Genomic DNA, 16,204 nt, shown 5'->3' with positions numbered 1-16,204 from the left:
GCCTTTTTTAAAATGTGAGTGGGAAACAATGTAAAAAGCCTGTGAGGTAAACCCACCAGCACCCTGCCCAGCATACAGATTTTTATCAAAGAGTCTGACATTAGCCAAAGCATCTCACAGGGCATGAGATCTGTTAGTATATTTAAAACAAAAATCCCAATAATCCATCCTCTCCTACTTTGTAGAGAATACAGCAAGAAAGAGACAGCAACTGAGATAAGGAGGAACATTACTCAAAGTTAGCCTACTGAAATTAAAAGGACATGTTAAGGAATGCCTGATGCCCTTTTAATTTCAAAGAGACTACTCTGAGTAAGCCACTATCCTATTAACCATTAAGTGGAGGCCTGAGGCTTAAAGGGAAGAAATCTACTCAGCCTATGCCCAGAGGCTACATCACTTGTGTATACAGCTTTTAAAATATACTGCTTTCTAGACTGAAGGAAAAGTGACAGACACTAATAAGTATCATTAAAATGCCTCAACTTTATTATTAGAAGAAGAAGAGCCAAGGTCAGAAGGGCTCATTATATCATCTCCTCAGAGCTCAACTGTAGCCAGAGAAAAGGCCCTGGAAAGGTAGTGGAGTTGGTGTGAGGCTGCTGCTCAAGGCCTGTGTCTCCTGAGTGATGGGAGAAGAAAAAGAAGAAGATATAAGGGCTCCTATAGGTTTCCATCCCTAAAGTAGAATATGAGTCATTATATACAGTCATCCCTTGCCAACCGCGTGGGTTCTGTTCTGGGAAAATCTCGTGGTTGGCAAATTTGAGGTTGGAGAGCCATTGAAATAAATGGCAAACAGGGGGTTAGGGGAATCGTGGTTGTGATTCAGTAAAAAATGCAGTAAAATAGAGAAAAAATCCCTACATATCACCCCGACACCTGAAAATCACCCCTGACCCCCAAAATCACCCCTGACCCCCAAAATCCCCCTGACACCCAAACCCCTGAAAATGACCCTGGTTCCCAAAAATCACCCCTGACCATCATGAATAAACTCCAAAATTGCTTTAACCCACCCCCTGCCAAAAAAACCACCACCCCTCCTGCCAATCCGCAGATACTCGGGTCACAGTTGGCAAGACCTGCCACAATTTCCCAGTTACGGATACTCAAAAATGCGACTAGGAAACCCACAGTTGGCAAGGGATGACCATATAGTAAAAAGGGGCAATTTTAAATTTTAGGTTAAATTTTAGGTTAAAGCCTACTATTTCAGTTAGATTGGTTAAGGCCTACCACTATTTTGCTGATAACACCACCTTGAGGGAAATTAAATCAAGCAGGAGAACTGTGAGGTTTATGGGAAATTTCTGGGAAGAGAATCTGTAGTTTTGGACATGGTTGTTAAAGCATTTGGCAGAAAGTGACTGAAGACATGCTGTGGGATAAGGAGTTTGTTTTCATCCAACCTCCTCCCCAACCTAGAGACGGATTAGCCTTTTTGCCACCCATAGGCAAAACAGATTTTTGCCTCACACTGTCAGTAATCTAGGCACCCGGCAGGGGAGTCTAGGATGTAGCTCACAAAAGACCAGTCTGGGTTGCAGAGGCTAAAGCATAGCTCAGAATCTTGCTCAGGCTGTCAACACTATGGATGACATACGTTGTCTTCCAGCAGCTAACTGCAAGCTGTAGATGTGCTTTATAGGCCAAGCTGATAACTCTCAGCTGGCAGGGATTCACGGCTTATCAGCCCTCTGCAAGAGGCATTTACTTCTCCTGATGGATTCCAGATGCACATACTGTCTCGTGACCCATCTTTACTGTGGGGGTTGCCTGCACAGCTCAGTGGGGGTTGCCTGAATAGCTCATTGTCTGGTTCGTCAGTCCCTGTCTCTGCTGCCTCAGACTGCTGTGCCTGCTCTGGGACATCAGCCAGACCTGCCTCAGCCGTCTCTTGGGAACCGACAGCTGGACTCTGCCCCTCAGGCACCCCTGCATCGGCTGGAGGGCTGTCAGCATCCCCTTCCTCCTTGCTATCTGAGACAAAGGTCGTGACACACACACACAAATGCTGCTGTGCGGTGGCGGCAGTAAACTGGGGGAAGAGGGGTCGAGGGGAAACTTTCCCACTTCACCCAGGGCGTGACATGAGCCTCTTGTCTCTTTGCTGAGCAGCCCGTTTCCGGCCTTCCTCCACATGGAGGAAGCAGAGAGGCAGGACTAGAGAGGCCTATGGAGTCAGCTGGGAGGAAGGAGAGCAGCTGAAAGTTGCTCACTGCCTCCCATACCAGTCAAACGGGAACTCTCCGCTCCTCCACCTTCCTGCAGCCTCTGTCACCAGCATCGCACCCCATCCCACCGTCCCTTCGTTAAGAGGAAGTCTTGCCTCCTCGCCCTCCCACCGTCCCCACAGCTACTACTGCTGCCACACAGCGGCAGCTTAAAAAAAAAAACCCATAGGGGGGACTTTCTCCTTGCCCCATCCTCACCCTTGCTGCACCCACTGCCCCCAGAGAGGGGCGGAAAAATTTGAGGAGTGGCAAAAGCTGCTCATATTTTGCCACACTAGGCAGATGCCTTCTCTTCCTCTCCAGTAATCCGCCACCGCCCCCACCTCCCACCCTTTTTTTTTTTTTGAAGGGTGAGAGGGATTTTTGCAACAGCTCCTGTGTACTTTTCCCTTTTGCAGGCTGATATCTGCTATCTGGTGTGTTAGCTAACTTTAATTGTGCTGTAAGATCTTGCGCCTGGGCAGGCTGGCCAGATTGGTGGTGGGTGAGAGCCACACCAGTTGGGCTTCTGAACTCCTAGCCCTTATTACGGCGAGCAACACTGAAGGGTAGGTTGACTAAATGGAGCCAGCCTTTGGGGGTGTGACTGAGGACTGGGACTGCTGGAAAGAAGACTCCTGCTCACTACACTGTTATCTAGTAATTATTTAGGCCTGGTACAGGTATGTGTCAGGTTGAACAGAGATGGGGAGGTGAGGGACAACTCTGGGGCAGCTATACCAGTGGTGGTGGGAAATAGACAAAGATATGGTATTAGTAGGCCAGTGGGCTGTTATAGGTGAAGGGAAATCAGAAATTTAATTGCTGTTTCCCATTCCAGCAGGCCTACCACCTCTTTGACCTTGGAGAGCAGTGCCAAAAACCCACAGAAACTCAACTTATTACTCTGTAATGTCAGGTTGGTTCAAAATAAGTTTAGATCGTCCATGACTTGATTATGGATGAAGGAGCCGACTTGGTATGTATCACAGAGACCTGGTTGGGAGAGGCTAGTGGTCCAGTTTGGTCCCAGCTTCTCCAGGAGGGTTACTCCATGGTGTGGCAGGTGAGAGGATGTGGGTAGGGAGGTGGGGTGGCTGTGGTCTATAGGAATACCATCTCTTACCAGGATCCCTGTCAGGGAAATGGCCTATATTGAATGTGTGTATCTAAGTCTAGGGACCAAGAATATACTGGGATTTCTGCTGGTGTACCAATCACCCCGCTGCCCAGCAGAGTCCCTAATTGAGTTGATGGACCTGGTTGATGAGTTGGCATTGGAGTTCTGAGGCTGTTGGTGATGGGGGACTTCAATGTTCGTTTCAGGACTGGGTTGTCAGGAGTGGCTCAAGAATTCATAGTGGTCATGACAAATATGGGCCTATCCCAGCTGGTCTCTGGACCGACACATGATGTAGGTCACATGCTTGATTTGGTCTTTTGTTCTGATCAGGGTGATGTTATGTGGGTGGGGACTCCTGTCATCTTCCCATTGTCTTGGACAGATCAACAGCTGGTTAAGGTAGAACCTACAGCCACAACCCACTTCTGCAGGACCAAAGGACCTATTAGATTGGTCTGCCTGAAGAGGTTACTGTATCCAATAGGATTCCAAGAAGCCTTGGAAGGGTTTAGGGTTGGCTCTGCTAGTGATTCTGTCGATGCTCTGGTGCAAATGTGGAATAATGAACTCACTAGAGTAGTAGACACAATTGCTCCTAAACATCCTCTCTGACCTGTTTTAAAGACAGCCCCGTGGCATTCGGATGAACTATGGGAGCTGAAGCAGTGAGATAGACGACTAGAGCACACGTGGAGGAAGTCTCAGTGCAAATCTAATCGGGCACAACACAGAGTACATTTGAAGATCTATGCTCTGGCACTGTGGGCAGCAAAGAAGTGGTTCTTTACTGCCCACATCCCCTCTGAAAATTCACATCCAGCTGAGTTGTCAAGGGTTGTGATGGGGTTGGTATGTACCCCCTCCCCCTTAAATTTAAATTTCGAACCAATGGTCACTCATTGTGATGTTTTAAATGACTTTTCTGCAGATATAATCTCTCATATCCGGGTCGAACTGGATTCCACAGTTACTACAGAGTCTATTGTGGAGGTGTCCAGCAACTCCTCTTATGTAATTAGATTGGATAATTTTCAGCTTGTGACTCCTGAGGAAGTGCACAAACTGTTTCGGACTATGCACCCTACAACCTATTCTCTTGAACCTGCTCAACTTGGCTGATCTGATCTGGTAATCATAATATCAGATAGTATCTGGTAAATACTATAAATAATTCTTCAAGGAAGGGTAGAGTGCCTCCTTATCTTGGCTATTATTACACCACTTTTGAAGAAACCTGGAATGAATCCCTCAGAGTTAGCTAATTATGGACCTATTTCTAATCTTTCATGGTTGGGCAAGGTGATTGAGTGAGTGGCGGCCTCTCAGCTAAACCCATTTCAAACTGGTTTTCATTTAGGCTATGGGATTGAGACTGCCTTGGTTGGCCTGATGGATGATCTCCATTTGCGCTATCGACATTGGGAGTGTGACTCGGCTGCTCCTTTTGGACCTATCTGTGGCTTTTGATACCATCAATCATGGTATCCTTCTAGACCGTGTGAGGGAGGTGGGATTGGGTGGCACACTGTTTTACATTGGTTTTATTCCTACCTCTCTGGTAGATTCCAGATGGTGTTGCTTGGAGATTGTTGTTCTGCAAAGCAAGAACTGATGTGTGGAGTTCCAGAAGGCTCTATACTGTCTCCAATGCTCTTTAATGTCTACATGAAACCACTGGGAGAGATCATCAGGTTTGGTGCAGGGTGTTAACAATATTTATTTATTTATTTATTTATTTGTTTATTTATTTATTTATTTATTTATTTATTTGATTTATATACCACCCTTCCGAAATGGCTCAGGGCGGTTTACAATTAAAACAGAAAACATTAGAAACAATTAAAACAGAGATACAAATATAAATACCAATTTAAAACAACTTTAAAAAGAATTAAACTATCAAAACAATTAAAACCCTGAAAACCAGGTATTAAAACAATTAAAACTGATTAAAAACCCTGAAACGCCAGGCCAAACAGATAGGTTTTAAGGGCTCTCTTGAAGGACAACAAAGAATCAAGATTACGAATTTCCGCTGGGAGTGCATTCCACAGTCCAGGAGCAGCTACAGAGAAGGCTCTGAGTCGTCACCAAACGAACCGGTGACAACTGGAGACGGACCTCCCCAGATGACCTTAACGTGCGGTGGGGATCATATAAAAGAAGGCGCTCTCTAAGATATCTTGGACACAAGCCATTCAGGGCTTTAAAGGTAATAACCAGCACTTTGTATTTTGCCCGGAAACATATTGGCAGCCAGTGGACATTCCATCTCAGACGGAGTGTAGCCTGCTTGTTGGCTGCCAAGTTCCAGCTGGCTGGTTGCTTATCTTGTCCCCTGCTAACTGGACAGAGGAACCTTTTTAACATGGTGATTCTCTTTATTTAGCAGAGGGAGAGTAACTGATCCTATCCACCCCCAGCACAGTACTTCCAGTGACTGTTGCTGGTGTCTATCATGTTTCTTTTTATATTGTGAGCCCTTTGGGGGTAGGGAGCCATCTTATTTATTTATTATTTCTCTATGTAAACCAATTTAGAACCTTTTGTTGAAAAGTGTTATATAAATATTTGTTGTTGTAAATGCCTGCCTGGAGATGGTAATGGGCTGGATGAGGGATAACCAATTGAAGTTGAATCCAAATAAGATGGAGGTACTGACTATGGGGATTTGGGACCCAAGAGATGGTTTAGATCTGCCTATTCTGGATGGGGTTACACTCCCCATGAAAGATCAGTTACGTAGCTTTGGAGTGCTCTTGGACCCAAAGCTCTCCCTGGTTTCTCAGGGTGAGGCAGTGGCTAGAAGTGCTTTTTATCATCAGCTACATTCATTTCTGGAGGTAAATGACTTTAAAACACTGGTAGCCTCCAAGCTGGACTACTGCAATGCACTCTACATGGAGCTGCCTTTGTGCATAGTCCAGAGACTACAATTGGTACAGAATGCAGCAGCCAGATTGCTCTTCAGGACAACACGAAGGGATCACACAACACCGATTTTTAAAAAAACTGCACTGGCTGCTGATATGTTTCCGGGTGAAATACAAAGTGTTGGTTATTACCTATAAAGCCGTTAATGGCTTGGGCCCAGAGAGCAATTTTAAGAGAGCAATTTTAAGAGAGCAACTTCTTTGTCATGAACCCTGCCATGATCTTCTGGAGAGGTCCGGGTACAGTTGCCACCAGCTTGTCTGGTGGTGACCTGGGACCGGGCTTTCTTTGTGGCCACCTTGAGGCTTTGAAATACTGTATGTTCCCCACTGAAATAAGAGCATCTCCTTCTCTGTTTGTTTTCAGGAACACCCTCACCTGCTAGCGCAGGCTTTTAATTAGAATTAATTTTAATAATTTGTTTTAATAACTTTTATGCTATTGTTTTTATTGTGTTTTGTGGATTTTAATCTGTGACTTCTTATATTGTTTTAAATTTTGTACACCACCTAGAGATGTACATGTGAAAAATATGATAGATAAATAAATAAATACATACATACATACATATGTTATTTTAAATTATCATTGTTCGTGTGTGTGTGTTTTAAAGAAAAAGAAAAAATGAAGTACAATTTTAAAGTGAACATAAATTACCTCTTCTTTTTGTGTCATTCACTGCTGAATAATCATGAGGTGGGATCACACTCTCACTATTACTGAATCCACTAATTTCATTTAATTATATTTTTTTCAGGTGGAGGGGCAGAGAGTGTGACTTTATCTAAGTTGAAGGTTTTACAAAGTTTTGGTGTTCAGCATCAGGAAGCTTTACCTTGTAGTTTGGGTAAGCTCTTCTCCATTGTGTCTAACCAGATTTCCCTTTTAAAAAACATCTGGAATTTCAGTAATCTGAAAACTTCGGTTTAAGATGAGAGTTAAGATGCTTTACATTTTCACTCGTGGTCTAAAAAGAATGGAAATTGCAAGTTAAGCTGCCCATCTTAACTTCCGTGACTTATAAGCTGTAAAGACTTTTGTACAGTCTGGTATATGATGATGGCTTTAGAAACAAGGCTCCACGCACCTCAATTTTGCCTTGGTCTTTCAGTTGGAAATTGGGCCGGGGGGCGGGGGGATGCATCCAGGCAGACATTTAACAGGTAGTTTTCCTAATCACTTCCTAGAGATGCCCCAGATGAATTTCTACCTGATGCATCTCTAATCAAGGCAAAGTGTGGGTGCATGGAACCTCATTTTTAAAGCCACCATCATATACCAGACTTGAACCAGTTGAACTGGGCCAGTTCAAATCAAACCCAATTCGACTTGAGCCAGTTCACACACCTGTGTACCAGACTGTACAAGGTCTTTACAGTTTAAATGGCGCAGAAGTTAAGATGTGCACCTTAACTTGCAATTTCCATTCTTTTTAGAGCACAAGTGGAAATGTCAAGCATCTTAACTCACATCTTAAACTGAAGGTTTTTGGATTACTGACTACCATATTAGCATGCACAGGAATGCACTGTGATGTTAATGGTCAAACTATACATGGCATGGGAGATTCAGTCAAGTTTTTGTTTTAACTGAACTGCAGCTATTGGAGGTGGGAGGAGGTTACCAATTCCTTTGCAGCATGAGCATTGAGGGAGAGGATGTTTAATCTTTTCCCCCAATTTCCTCAGTCCTTCAGTGGAGGAGAAATACAGGTTCACGTAGTTTGGCCCTTATTCTGTGCACCCTGTTTCTGTTTTAATGCACAGGACAAGTTCACTGTTTACTTTCTCAATGAATGTAATCTAAAAAGTGCAAAATTCATTAAGTTTGGACATATTTAGCCTGAGGCCAAAGAACTGAAATGACCCAAGGCAAAATGAATAAAATTCAAAAAGTCACAGAAAAACTGTGAATGTAGCATTTATGTCACATATTTGTTTATTTTAAATTGTATATACTGCCTTTCATTACAAAAACAACAATACCAACATGACAGTTAGCTAAATGAGTACATGCAGTTAACAAACTGATTGTGTCTCTCCTGCTCTAACTTCTATGGACCAGACTTTTAGATTTGCACTATAATTAGTGCCTGTAATCAATGGATGGGCACTAGAGGTGCCTCTCTAGTGTAAAGGAACAGCTGGTGTGTGTGTGTGTGTGTGTGTGTGTGTGTGTGTGTGTGTGTGTGTGTGTGTGTGTTGCCCACGCACGCTTATGGGAATCTGACTTAAGACGACAGCATGTCAGACACATGGTTTCTCCTTGTTTTGTCAGGATCCACCCTGATCTCAGCCCTGAGTCCAGCAAGGTTCTTGCTGGACTCAGGAGGCAGATGTATCTTCTGATGAGGAAACTCTGCAGGCTGAACACCGAAACAGCACCTCAGTCCCCTCTGAGCAACAGATCTTATCCTTGCCACCTGCCTTGGAACTGTTACAAGGCTCCCTTCCTAGCAGTTACCAGTCCTGTAGCCTGGGGGGCGGAGGGTTGCAGAAGTCAAGGGAGGCAGGTTACAAAATGTTCAGTGAAAAGAGTCAGTGAGGCTGGGGAGGAAAGAGATTTTTTTGGTGTGGCAAGTACACACCGTGCCACCAGCTGGCGACGGGCCTGGCAGCTACCCAGAGCACACACACCCCAGGCCCAGTACCTCCATCAGCACCCTGCACCCCAATGGAAGTAACTGCACCTGCACGGCCTTCCACGGCCACCACTGAAGTAATTCCACCTAACAGGTCTCCTAAGAACTCTCACGAACTGAGGTCCCCTGAGAACTGACTCCAACACTCCCTCCCCCACTCTCTAGGCAATCGCCTCCAAGCTCTCTCATGCAGAGGTACTGCTGGACCCAAGAAACCATTCAAAACAGGTGCAAGAGCACATGTATGACTGCCAGAAATTTACCTGCAGATGGGCCTACTCAGGAGGAAGATTAGAAAAAGCCATGGCCTGGGCATCCAAAGCAGGAGCAAGAGGGGGCAGATGTCCCCCCTGGTTTGAGCCAGTTGAAGTTCCCATTGAATTCAGTGGGGTATCATGGGGGCCACCAAAGCACCCTCTCATCCCTCTCCCAGAGCATCCCCTTGCTCCCTCTCGCAACCAGCCCAAGAACTCTTGCTGACTGGGAGTGCTTGAATGAACCACTGAGTCTGACTGGGAAGAAAGAGGAGTGGGGCTGAATGGCTGCTCTCCCAACAGTGGTCAGGGCATGCACAGATACACGCAGCTACTTGCAGTGGGGCGGGCACTAGTCCTCCGGCCACCGGTGAGCTTCCCATGCCCTTGTGGAGCATACTCCCAGGGAGGGGTGGGGTATAGGATTGCTGGCTTGCCTCCCACCCAGAAGTCCCGTGGACGCCCATGAGCCAAGCGGCTACTCATGAGTCAGGTCAGCTTGCATGATCAGGACGTGGCCCTTGTCCGGCCTTCCTTCCTTCCTTCCTTTCTTTATTTGAATTTCTTTTATTTGAATTTTCTTATATACTGCCTCCTCCAAAGACTCAAGGTGGTGAACAACAATACCAATAACAAATAATAAATAATAATAATATTTATACTTCCTATATATCTATACTTCCTTTTGTCGTGAACTCCTTGGTGGTGGTAGCAGCTCACACAGGGAGCTACACCAGCATAATGTGGCACCCTGTTCCTGTTCTGGTGTCCCAGAGATCCAGCTGCTATCCTCTAAGTGCAGCTCTATGACCTGTCCTGCAAACCCTCAGCAATGTACCACTCCTGCTCCAAATCTGGGCTTAACCTGCTACCTGCCTCATCCAGAGAGTGCTGATCTCTGCCTTCTATGCTGATGCCGGGCAGCATGCCCCAGGGTTACAGTGCATAACATGGCTGTTTTCTTGATGAAAACCATCCTTTGAAGTGGCTGTTGGACCCTGAAGCTGCTATTTGTGATCCGTTAGTGACCATCCTGATATAGTTTGGCCCCAACCCATGATTATAGGGCCCTGTAGCTGTAAAAGTCACTGTAAGAAAAGCTAAATAAAAATAGGATAATATAAATAGTTCTTTTTGAAATGTAGATCAGAATAAACTGGTTTCTCTGTTTATAAAGACACTACCATGAAAATACAGAATTCTGTTATCTTTCAAGGCAGATAACCCTTTTTATCAGTTTCGGCTGATACATCAGCTATGCCCATTACTGGAGATAAATGACCTTAAAGCAGTGGTGCACTGCTGGTGGCCACCAGGGTCAACTACTGTAATGCACTCTATGTGGGCTGCCTTTGTACGTACTCTGGAAACTACAATTGGTACAGAATGCGGCAGCCAGACTGGTCTCTAGGACCATAGGACACCAATTTTAAAAGAACTGCACTGGCTGCTGCTATGTTTCCTGGCAAAATACAAAGTGCTAGTCATCACCTATAAAGCCCTCAATGGCTTGGGTCCAGGGTACTTCAGAGAGCATCTTCTTTGTCATGAACCCTGCTGCTTATTAAGATCATCTAGGGAGGTCCAGTTACGGTTGCCATCAGCTCCCGGCTTTCTCGTGGCTGCCCTTGGGGCTTTGGAATACGCTCCCTGTCAACACAAGAGCATCTCCATCTCTGATTGCTTTTAGGAAGAAGACACATCTGTTTTCTCCAGCTTTTAAATGAAATTAATTTTAAATTGTTTAATTGTTTTTATCCTATGAAATTGTTTTAACATTTTAATTCTGTGAAGTTGTTTCAATTGCTTTTACTCTATTTTATATTTGTTGTTTTAAATTGTGTATACCACCTAGAGATACACATATCAGACAGCATATACATATGATAAATAAATAAAATATGTACATGCAGGACAACAATGGGACTGATTTTTGAGAAAATATATTTGAAATAAGGGGTGTAGGATAAATTTCATTTTCTATTGAAAAATATTTTCCAAAACATTTTTGTTGTTTCTTGCTTTTTTGTTCTCTAGTGTCTAGCATGGACGGTTACTTGAACTTTAACTATTATTATGTTGTTAATATAATATCAAAACAAAATAAAATCAACGGTTGTATGCAGGCAATGAAATGTAAAAATTAGATGTGCTGTAATCTAATGTGCCACTGCATAAGATGTATTGTTTGCTCATAAAAGGCAAGAATTCAATGGTGAATCAGTAGGACCTCATAAGGGACCGCTAGACAGTGTTCATTTTCTTTAGCAGCCTTTTAAACTGTAGGTTGTGTACTTTGGATTTCCACCAAAAAAAACCTTCTACTAATTTAGAAGTGCTGACAGTTAACCTGATAGCATCTCGTGGTGTTTGTATGTAACCCTGCTTATGTCACAGAACAGAGGACAGCTAGGTGTTGGACCAGCTAGTTATTTAAATTGGTTTACAAATTTCCAAAGCCTATAAATTCTTCATCAAGCACAGGGGTTCACAGCAAAAAGAAAAAAAGAAAAGAAAAGAAAAAGTCAGATTGTGTACCATTATCTAGGTCAATGTCTGGGTGTCTTGATGTTCTGCTCTGAAAATAGAGGTGAGCAGATAATATAATTTGGTTAACTTGCCCGGATAAATGACATCAGGTGCACATGTGTATAAGGTGAAGACAGACAATAGTTCTTAAGGTGGAGGATGTATTTTAGATACAAGCATTATTTCTTTTTTTCTTTTTCTTTTGTACCACTCTAATCTCTGTTCAAACAAGTTTTGCAAGTTTTGAAGCACCACAAAGACCTGCAAAGCGGATTAAAATACATGCTTTACTGTTACTGTTGTTGGGAGTTTGTGGTGATTTAGCAAAGTGCCAAGGAAGCTACCACTCTAGTCAGAGTGTAGAGTTTAGCTGTTGCATCTATTTACGCATGGAGATCACTGTAGAGTCTAAACTAAATTGATTTATTGGTGAAGTACATTTGAGATAGGAGGGACCAATCCTATTTACCCGTTACATAATGAATAGGTAGTGAAAGAGAGATGCTTCCATCTTCTCTCTGGAAGGAAAGGAAGAGGACTGACTCACTACAGGAAGTACCTGAGGAGTCAAGGGGTCATAGAGCAGACCCAAGCAAGGAGAGGTAAGGAGACCCTCACTAACTTTCTCTACTCCCAATGCCCCTAGTGGTCATTAGGATAGTTGGTGCAAAAAGTCGATGCACTGGAACTCCATATCCAACTACTGTAGTTTACTATTGGTTACTGTAATGATAGTTTATTACTATGTCTGAAGACATTCCCTAATATTATATCAATGATTTATTGGAAAACAGTAGCTTGTGGACAGGCCCTGGCCTAATGTCACATAGGGTCTGTCAGCTAGATGCAAGGTTTTGGCCTAGTGTTTCATTGCTGTTCAGACTTTTCAACATATTAAGTTGTGCTCTGTGTCAGGCCTCATTCTGTTGTATTTATGGACCCAAGATCATTACAGTTATGAATCAAAATGAAAAGAAGCTTTTCAGCAGTGTTCGCTCTAATTTTTTTCATCTGTGTGCAGTATGAGTTTTGTTCTGGGCGGCAGTATCAAGGCAGTACGTGCCAGGGGTGTAGTGATGCCGCCACAGGCAGCCTGCAGCCCCCTAGCCACGCCCCTGAATCTGATGTCAGACAAAAAGGGTTTGCAAACGGAGCCACACACATGCTCCATTTTTGAAAAGCTTCAACCAGCGCTGGGCCTGGCCGGGATCACCTCACCTTTACAAGCAGGGAGAGGTGTTCTCTGCCGCCATTGCTCTAGGAACATTGGAACATAGGCAGCTGCCATATATCGAGTGCAATGGTGGCTCCACCCTGTGTGCGAACATGCATGCAGAGTGGGACCGTCTTAAACCTGAGCAGGATCTAAAATTAACTGAATGGACATCAAAAAATGTGTGAGCAGGCACACACGTCTTAGAGGGAACACTGCTTTTCAGTCATGAAGGGCCTACTATATTTTGAATGGAGAAGTGGTTCCCACTTGCTATTTTCCCTGATCTGCATCATCACCCACGAACTCCCCCCCCCCCACTGGCTGGTCTTAAGTGGGCCTTAAAAATCATTTTATTCCTGCTGGTTTTTAATTAATGACTTTAACATTGCTGTGGATTTTTAATACCGGTTTGAGTGTGTGTGTGTGTGTGTGTGTGTATATGTATATATATATATATATATATATATATATATATATATATATATATATCCTCTTTTTTACATATGGATTGCTTTTTTTTAATATCCTACTTTTTGTAAACTGCTTTATGGAAACCTTTATTTTTGGAAAAGTAGTACAAAAATGTTTGAATAATCAATAACATTTTTTTCTCCACAAAGATGCAGACATGAGTTTAGCCTCGAAATTATATATCCAGTACAGATTCAATAGCCCATGGACTCAGAATGTTCCCATATGAGGTGTGTGTGGGTAGGAGTGGCTTGTGATTACTTGAATGCCAAGTTTCAATTCTTCTAGAAACTACTAAGCCATTTTAACAAAGCTTTAAGTTGCAACAAGTAACCAGCCTGAACATACCTACAGGATCATGTGGCAGGGAATAAATTTTTAATCACTAAACATTTCAAAGATGCATAATTTTCTTATTGTACTGTTCCCTACTTCCCCAAGCAGTTGGAAGTTCCAGGAGTGCTGCACTGCTCAGGTGGTTCTGACTTGCTTTGGAAGAGAGATCACTGGATGCTTACCTTATATTTGTAATAAATTAGTTTATTGACTCATGTACATGTTCACAGAGCTGAAAGAGTTGAGCACTCCTATGAAATATAGGGTTACATCAGTTCTCAGAGCAAACCCTGCACCTTAAGGTGCTTAAGCTCCCTTCTCAATCTTTCCATTACAGGCTTTTCCAAAGCTGTCTCTGACTCTCACCAAAGGAGTCGGCTATATCTCAGTCACTGATCACAAAATACCACTGGTGCTGGGGCGGTAGAGACATTCCAGGCTCAGGTGGAGCTGCAGTGCTGGCTCTGTATTTAAGGCCTCAGTTTACCTCCACTATTTGCTGAAGCAACTTTGTTTTGGATGTGTGCTATCCTGATTCTGCTCCAGGTCTCCCTGGCTTTTGCCCCTTTGCTTGTTTTTGGACTTCAGTCCTGCCCGCTCCTACTGGAGTGATCTCTGGCTCCTGACCTCCTGCTTGTTTGACTGCCACAGTGTGCTTCCTGCTGCACCTGACCTGCTCAGGTCTGACAGTGTGGGAGAAGGTAAGAATGCTCTTGCTTCCCCCCACCCTGACCCCAGGATTTATGGTTGTGTGAATGACCTTACTGTATTGATGATCTCTCATACTGATATGCAATATTTGTGCTATGTTACTTTCCTTTCCCCACAATCTAAAGAGTGCAGGAGCAGCAATTTAACACAAGTGTTTAAAGGAGACTACTGTGGTTTCAACAGCAGAATAGGTGCTTATTTAATCATGAGCAAGTTCCACTCAATTCAATGAGGCTTACTTGCAGGAAAGTGTACATAGGATTGCAGCCAAGTCATTAAAGGGCGTGGGGTTATTGGGCAGAGGAGAGGAAAACAATCCAGAAGGATTTCTGGAACTGATTTATTAAGTGACCAGCAACAATTTTTAGGGAACCAAGAGACACTTAAAACGACACCAAACTTGACTTCTTTCATTTCAAGCTCTCAGCAGAACTTCAGATGCTGCTGCAGCTTGGTAAACTGGAAGTACACAACAATAGTAAAAATTTTAAGACCATCTTGGTGGGAGGTGGGAACTGTGGGAGGCACAGGAAGATACAACTAATGTCCCTACTGTGGGCTGAAAGTAGTGCCATAAGTACACAAAAGAAGCCAACATAACTACTTTTTATGGAGGTGCCATTTCTTCTCTGCAGAATGCCATGGAAGTAGGTGCAAAGAAGTGTTCTATTTGGAAACACCATTAGCCAACTTGCAAGGGAGAGTTCTGGTTTCAATATGGAGGGTGCCTATGTCTGCTGTACCAAGCGTGAACACTAGGTAGCCCTTGCCATTCCAGCACTACCGATTCCTATATAATAGATATTGGCAAAAGCCTGTATATATATATATATATATATATAGAGAGAGAGAGAGAGAGAGAGAGAGAGAGAGAGAGAGAGAGAGAGTTGTGTAAAAAAAATTACAAAAGAGCAAAAGCTGGCTCAGATTCCATGACCATACAGAAAATCCTCTCTCAGCTGCACATTCTGTGTGAACAGTCAGAAGTACTATTTGGGGTTGCATGGAAACCACTGTATTTACATAGTAGAATAATGCATGGGTGGGAAATGTCAGCTATTCTTTGTTTTTTGTTTCTGCTTGGCTGAAAGAATTGTGCATTGTGGAACATCCTTGAGCTGCATTCTATGTGCTTCTTAGGCTCGGAGTACTAAACTGTGACATCACACTATATATAACATGATTTTACATCAATGAGTTTGACATTTTCCTATAGCATTTCACCTCTTTGCCAAACTGAGAAATTATCTAATGCAGGAAGAGGGGTGTAGCTATAATTGAGTGGTTGGGTTCAAAGAATCTGAGCTCCTGAGGGCCCCTCAGCTACATGCTTCCCTATCTTCTTCATTATCTCCCTCACTCCAAGGGCCATGAGGGAGAAGGGTGTACATGGGCCTCCTCTCCCTTAGCTACACCCCTGTGCAGGGACAGTATATAAAAATTAACTCTCCATATAGTTAGTGTTTCCTTTGTTTCAAAGGAAGTATATATAGTTAGTGTTTCCTTTGATCCTTCTGCAAAGTTCTAAATCATTTCAATATTCTTTAACCAGAAAAGTTTAGTTTAGGTAGATGCTCACATTTATTTGCAATTGTTATCTCTTTGTGCCTGCTTCCTCATCTTCCACTTCCAAAACTTGAGTTCTGAAAAAAAAGTGATTTAATAAAACTTGTACTTCAACCAAACAGAGATGTTATGGTATATGGGGTGAACAGAGCAGCTATTGTATGCTCCACAATAGTGCTCACACAGCTTTAGACACTAGAATCTTTT

The sequence above is a fragment of the Hemicordylus capensis genome, chromosome 1 (assembly GCF_027244095.1).
Source record: "Hemicordylus capensis ecotype Gifberg chromosome 1, rHemCap1.1.pri, whole genome shotgun sequence".
NCBI classification, from domain to species: Eukaryota; Metazoa; Chordata; class Lepidosauria; order Squamata; family Cordylidae; genus Hemicordylus; species Hemicordylus capensis.
Note: the sequence above shows the minus strand (reverse complement) of the source record.